This window comes from Malus domestica, chromosome 02 (genome assembly GCF_042453785.1).
Source record: "Malus domestica chromosome 02, GDT2T_hap1".
In the NCBI taxonomy this organism is placed as follows: Eukaryota; Viridiplantae; Streptophyta; class Magnoliopsida; order Rosales; family Rosaceae; genus Malus; species Malus domestica.
Window position 1 is genome coordinate 2,991,283 of NC_091662.1, and position 6,924 is coordinate 2,998,206.

The 6,924-nt window shown below is 36.8% G+C and overlaps 1 pseudogene; it reads right to left on the reverse strand.

Moving 5' to 3' along the window:
• Positions 1–637: 637 nt before the first annotated feature.
• Positions 638–2,402, reverse strand: LOC103452383 (uncharacterized; annotated as a pseudogene).
• Between the last annotated feature and the right edge of the window lie 4,522 nt (positions 2,403–6,924).

Below are 6,924 nucleotides of genomic sequence, written 5' to 3' on the forward strand. Positions count from 1 at the left end.
ATTGTTTTCCCATCCATGAGCTACCTAGGAGGGGCATTGATGATTTATAGTGTAAGTGTAAATGAAATCAGAAAGTTCTAAATTTGTTGGTTTATAAATGCTTTTGAAACTGCTTTGATTTTATGATTATAACAGATGAAGCATCCTTTGTCAGCAGTTGAAATGGAAATGTGACCGACTTTGTTGGCTTGGGTTAGCATTTTGGCAAACTTGGAGTTGCACATGGCCTTAGGCATCAAGCACAGGTATGTCTGCTCGTGCCTTTTCTAATTGTCAAATGTCCAAAGGTCACATATTTGCCTCATAGGGCTCATTGTTCAAGACTGACGTTATTGTGACGGTATCTCAAACCAATTACGCATTGATAATATGGCATCTTTGTTGTGTGAAAGTCATTTTCTTATTGTTCGGGCCCACAAATCGTTTTGAGATTTGCCAAAAGATTTGAAAGTTGAAGCTGTAAGTTGTAAATAATTGACAATTCAAAGGAAAAGTTAGGACTATGTGAATATATTCATTCAATAGAAGCCATCAACGGGAAGATGTTACAGAGGGAGAATCCACTAAGGATTCCATGCTTAGGATATGATTACTTGTATCTCAAGTCACTTGTATTCTTATAAATCAAGTAACTTACTTTTATCTCAAGTCACTGACTTGTGTAAATATGTACATTAAGATATGAATATAATCTCATAATTCTACATGGTATCAGATCATAGTTCTATAAATCAAACTCCTTTGGTACCTTGTTAGCCGAAAATAAACTCTTACTGTGCGTGTAGGGAAAAATGATCAATGGGGAGAGTTTGTCGAAGAACGCGTTCAATATGCTAGTCCAATGTGAACTCTTCCAGCCCTATCAGCAATTCATTCCTCTTCGATGCAGATCAACCCCAATACAATTTCAAAGGTCGAAAGTCAATTCAAAATGCAAAATAGAAGCATAAGATCAATTTTCAAAAGTATATAAGAACAGCCTTAATTTATAGCCAAATGGAGCAAAGAGTAAGAAGATAACTAGTGATTTCTAAAAACCATTGAGCTTTGAGGTTACTGCAACATACTAATATAAAGCTCCAAGTCCGGCCTGGATCCTTGTCCAGTGGAAGACATATTTTGATGGATACTTTGGAAAGTTTTGCATCAGATACCTCAGTGAAGACCGGAGTAGTCATCGGTATCTTCTCCATTTTAGAGTTCTTTCCAAAGATGTACCTAAACAGATTCCATCATCCAAATCATCCTAAGTGAAGAAAAGAAAAACATGATTGGCTAGGGATAACGCCTCACCCAGTAACATCACCGAAACCAGCTGACCCGGACAGCTTGTCTACTGATCCCTCTACTACTACTTAAGGTGCATACTTTCTTATCTGTGGAATCAAGACATGCATGGTAATTCAGTTTTAGGCACCAAACGTGGCTTTAAGTTTTTACAAATACAACATGACTCGTTCGGGGAAAAGCAAACACACTTCATAGTTTGCAGTTCTTTTTAGAATATCATATTTGGGTGTTTCCAAGTCTGGAGTTTTGTAAATCCTCAGCTGCAGAGGTTTTACATACAAAAAGGGTAAGAATCTGTACAAATGTTCAAGGGTTAAGGTTTTTGAAAGTGAATACTGAGACTGCAGTACCTGCTTGAATTCATCCAACAAACCTTCTAAAGAAAAGCAGTCATTCTTCTTTATAGAATCCCAGAAGTCCTACACATCAAAGGATGGTGAACTACTAACGTTGTTATAGATAGTACCAATACGCCTCTGGACAAGACCTTTGTTCTTTATTGCAGTATCGACATTACCAAATCAATACAAATAATGACATTAGACGGGAGTTCCTACCGCATGGCTGCAGAACTTCCCGGTCTCGGGTTTGATGCCCATGACAGAGGTTCCTGTGAAGATCAATTCTGGTCTACAGGGTAGAGGGATGAGCTTCGTAACCGTAGTCCACCTTGTAGTGATTTCATTTGGTCCTGTCTATAGCAACTTTGTCAGTAAAACCGGGCACCGTCCACATAAAAAGTGTAGCATTCTTGAAGTGTGATCAACACGAATGCTGCAATTACAAATTTCAACTGTACCATTTCATTGAAGGTATTGTTTCTCTAATTCAAATAGTTACTTGGCCTGCCCCAACAACGTCAACGAAAATAAAAATGATAAAATCTAAAATGCTAGTTACACTATTTCATTAGTTTTGTGATAAAACGATATTCTAATATACTCCAATTACAGGGAAGAAAATTCGAACTTAAGTGCAAACAAGCAAACATGTTGTCGTGACCAATTGAGTAAGCAAAAACGGTTACCTGTTTGACCCAGTGCAAGTGCAACTTGGGCATGAATACAATCTTCAAGAAGGCTATGTTCAACAGGTACCCAGTTATAGCGCATGCTTATTGATTGGGTCCCTGAACTTCAGACGCTCATCATACGCCGTCCGATCAATTCCCTGATCATCAAAAAGATGAACCATATCCTCGTACGAAAGCCCTACTAACCGTTCCACGTCAAACGTTGATTTTGGTGGGCTTTGGTCCACTAAGCTTAGCCTAACAGCCCATTTGGAGTTTTGGGCTAAGTGTTTGAGTTTCAAAGGTTCAGGGCGTGGGCAGGGCAGTAGTTTGGACTTAGTGGTGCTCAGCCGCCGGAAACTGACACACGCGGCGGGGATTAATGGCCGGAAGATTTGATCTGAAAGTTTTTTGCTGATCATTTTGTGGCTGAGCTGCTAAGGTTCTGGTGGTTGTGTTAGTTCTGGTCGAATGCAGGACTTTGGTGTTGGCATATGAAATCTTAGCCAAAAATTGATTGGTTGGTATTGAGTTTTGAAAAGTGTCATCCACCTTACCATTCAGAATCCCAGATGGATGTGTCGGTCGTCTGATATTTAGAGCTCATTTAGTTGTGCTTTTGAAATAGCCAAAAACGCTTTCTAATAAGTAAAAATGCTAAGTTAAAAAAAATGGTTGTTTAGCAAACATTTTAAAAGTGCTTTTAGCTAGAAGTAGAAGCATTTTCTAAGAAGCACTTTCTAAGAAGCACCTAGGAGGTGCTTCCTCTTAAAAGTGTTGCACAAAGAAAACAAGGGAAGCATTTTGCTCCCTTTAATGATTTTTTTTCAATTCCAAAATTATCCCTATTTTTTTAATTTGCAAAGTCTAAAATGCCATTCCACTTTATAAAATCATCAAAACTACCATCACCAATTTTTTCTAGGGTTGCACGTTGAAAACCCAAAAGGTTTTTTATTTTCAGATTATTTTGAAGGCTAGAGTAGTCCACTTGGTCTTTATCTCTTCCTCTCCTTCTTCCCAAATCTCTCTACATCTTCATAACCTGAAATTTTTGTGGAGGTATGTATGTTATTTTTTATTTTAAATCTGTATGTGGTATGAGAATTTTATTGATTATATATTATTTTTGTTGAAATCGTTGTGAATTGACTCGAAAGCAATAAAATATGGCCTCATAATTGAAACAAAAAGGTGAAAACATAAACCAAACCTTCGGCCTCCTGTTGATAGAGAATAAGTGTCCCCTGCATATATGGATCTTTAAAACATCACCTTGTTTAAGAGAAAAGAAAGCCCTCTCTTATTATTATCTGTAGCATTATATGGATCTTTAAAATACAGATCAAGAGTTCCAACCTTATGATGGTGATGATGAGCTACTTCCACCTGGACATGAGGAAGATCATAGAGATGAAGAGATTGTTGATGAAAATTTTACTCATAGGCGAGAGTTAGATGTTGAACGAGAAAAAATTGCTAATCTTCTTATATCTAGTTAACACTTATTTCACATTTAATTGTCATGCAATTATAATGTGTGTTTTTTTTTAAGAAACAAACATATATTCTCAATAAGTATGTATCATTTTGTTAATGATCATTATTTCTTTAATTGAATTTTCATCAACACTTTATCAAGTTGTATGCTAATTATATACAAAAAATACTTATGAAAACATTATTGAGAATTATTAAGGAAAACCGCTTTTTTATTTGATAACCAAACACTCTATTTAATATATAAAACGCTTCTATACAATACAAAAAACACTTAGTGGTTGCATACCAAACAACAAACTGCTTCATCATAAAAGCATTAGGCAAAAGTGCTATAAACAAAAAGTGCTAATGAGTAAAAGCGTTTTCTAGAGTAGCACATCCAAACGAGGACCCATCTAAAATGAATGGTCTCCAATGCCTTTATGTGGCAACAGATGGACATTAGAATTCCATTAGTGTATAAACAATGTTAATGGGGTTTCCTTGCTTAGAGATGACGTTGTATGGTAGTAATATACTAAGTCAATCATGTACTGTTATGTCAAAAATTAATAACAGCATAGATAAGTTGTATGTCCACAAAGGTACAACGTTTTGCTCATAATCTATGGCTATACTCTATATTCCAAAGCATTTAAGCAAAAGAGGGAGGGTCAAGGTTGTTGAGAAGAATCCCACATTGATAGAAGAAGAGATTTTGCATGAACTTATAAGTAAATAGGGATACTCCTCATATTATCAATTTTTATGGTAGAACCTCAACTTTAGTCATGGTACCAGTGCTAGGTTGTCACAGGTTTGAAGCTTAACCCCTGCACTGGCTCCACGTCACCCTGTTTGTGTTGTTCACATGTTAGGCTTAAAAATTCCTCATACATGAGGGGGCGCGTTGAGAATGAATTCCACATTAATGAAAAGAGGGACATTGCATGAACTTATAAGTTGCCTTACTCCCCCTCTTTCCATATTGTCGATTGGTTATGATAGAACCTCAACTTTCTTCAAAGGCATCCTTTAATCTATGACCAGCTCCATCACTAAATGTTAAAATACATCACAGTGCATGTATGATTTGAAATATAGTTAGAGTGTTATTCTAGATGCTGCACCTGCATATCTGGTATTAGTGCATGCAGACAGAATTTATCCCAGATTAAGCTGGACCACGTTAATGATATATAGTGGGCATATTTCACATGCATGCAGTGGAAAAACACACCTTTGAAGCACAACTCCACACTCCCACCACGCGACGAATTGTGGAGAAACAAGCCCAACAAACTTCTTCACTCTATATATATGGCGACATACAAAGCTCACTTATTCATATCGAATCCAAACTTCATAAACCAAACTCCAAATTTGCTCTTGTTCTTTCTTTGATTTCAAATACAGTCCAAACTAGAGCAAAAAAAGATATGTTTCCCTTTCAAAATTGATGATAAGTGCCTAATGGTGCAAGAAGCATGGAGATGACGACGACGATAGTGATGACGGATATGATATTGCCCTGGCAGCATGCATGGAAGGTGTCCGCAATGACAATGATTTGGATTATGGCTATGCTACAGCAGCATCCATTGAAGGTGACAATGACAACGATGATGGTGGTGGTTATGATTATGCACTTGCTGCATAAGAAATAATTAGTACTAGTTTTCTTTTTCATGTTTTAATGCAGGCTAATTAGATGCTAATTATTGGTCATGGGAGTGCAAAGATTGTCAGTTTGTCAAAGAAATTCAACAAATTGTATTATAACACTTAATGTATCCGACTGTATTTTTGACATACTAAAAAATTTCTCATAGAAGTGGGCATTTGTATTATGTTAACTTTTGACTTCAAAAGTTTTGATATATATTTCATACTTGTTTACAAGAGAGAAGGCCTCTTAGGCCATCTCCAACCAAAGGAGGGCCAGATGGATCGTTTTAGCCCTATAGTCCTTCAACAAATTAATATTTTAATGAACAGTGCAGAGCCATATTTCTTACCATCTCCAACTGAGGGGCCAGATGGCCATAGGCCAAACATAGCCCTGTGACAAAAGATCATCTCCAACCGAGGGGGCAAAAAGGTCAAACATAATTTATTTTTTAAATTTAAAAACTACAACAACTTAAATTTAAAGTTTATAATCATCATCCGCCATTGTAGGAGTAGTATAGTCGGAGGTAAACAATTGCTATCGGGCCATAATTTCTTTCTTTTTCCTAGCGGAATAGGCCTTACTTATTGGAGTGTAATTCAAAGTGTTCATTTGCATATTCTTATCGTTCATCTCTTCTTGTATTTGTTTGGCCCGTTCTTCATGCCTATGGTTCATTTTTTTCCACGGCAATGACATTTTGCTTCGCCATTAATCGCAAAGAGGCCGTCATTTCTTATTGAAAGGTGATATCATCATTTGCCTTGCCATTTTCCTTCAATTTTCAAGCCTTATTTTGTCCCATAGCCCTGGCCCCTAGGTATGGAACCTTCACCCGAAGACGGATTTCCTACCCTTGTTTCTTGAATGGCAGGAGATCCATCTTCATCCCTATCTACAACTGAGGATGCAGTTCCAAACATCAGCGTATGACCTACTCTATGTTATTGTGGATCTTCAAATAACACCTACCATTTACAAATTTCCCAACTACCATTATGTTGAAAGGGTTTCGAGCTGCTCTCCATATACAATTCCTCCGCTTGATGTACCTAGAAAATATAATTACAAAAATTAAAGGAAATTAATTTATGAAATTAAATGTAATATAATTAAATATTTTAAATAAATTGTGAAACATTTACTTTGTCGTAGTAATTAGCGCCGCTTTCATGTCTACTTGCGATTGTTAACAGTGCTTGATGTCGTTTATTCAAACTTGGACGAAGATGTTTCTTCCATCTTGAAGAACAACTCTCGTGGTTTCGGGTATTGGTGGAGTGGTGCCTTCGTATAACTCATAGTATTTTTTGAACACACGAGTGCAAATACCTTCACTTGTTTGAAAACTCCCCCCACACTATCTTCCGAGACCCATCTATAAGCCCTTCAAAGAGCTTCATCTTCTTTTCGGGTCCAATCCTTACCTTTCATTGCAGATGTGGTCATTTGAAAATTATTGAAAAAT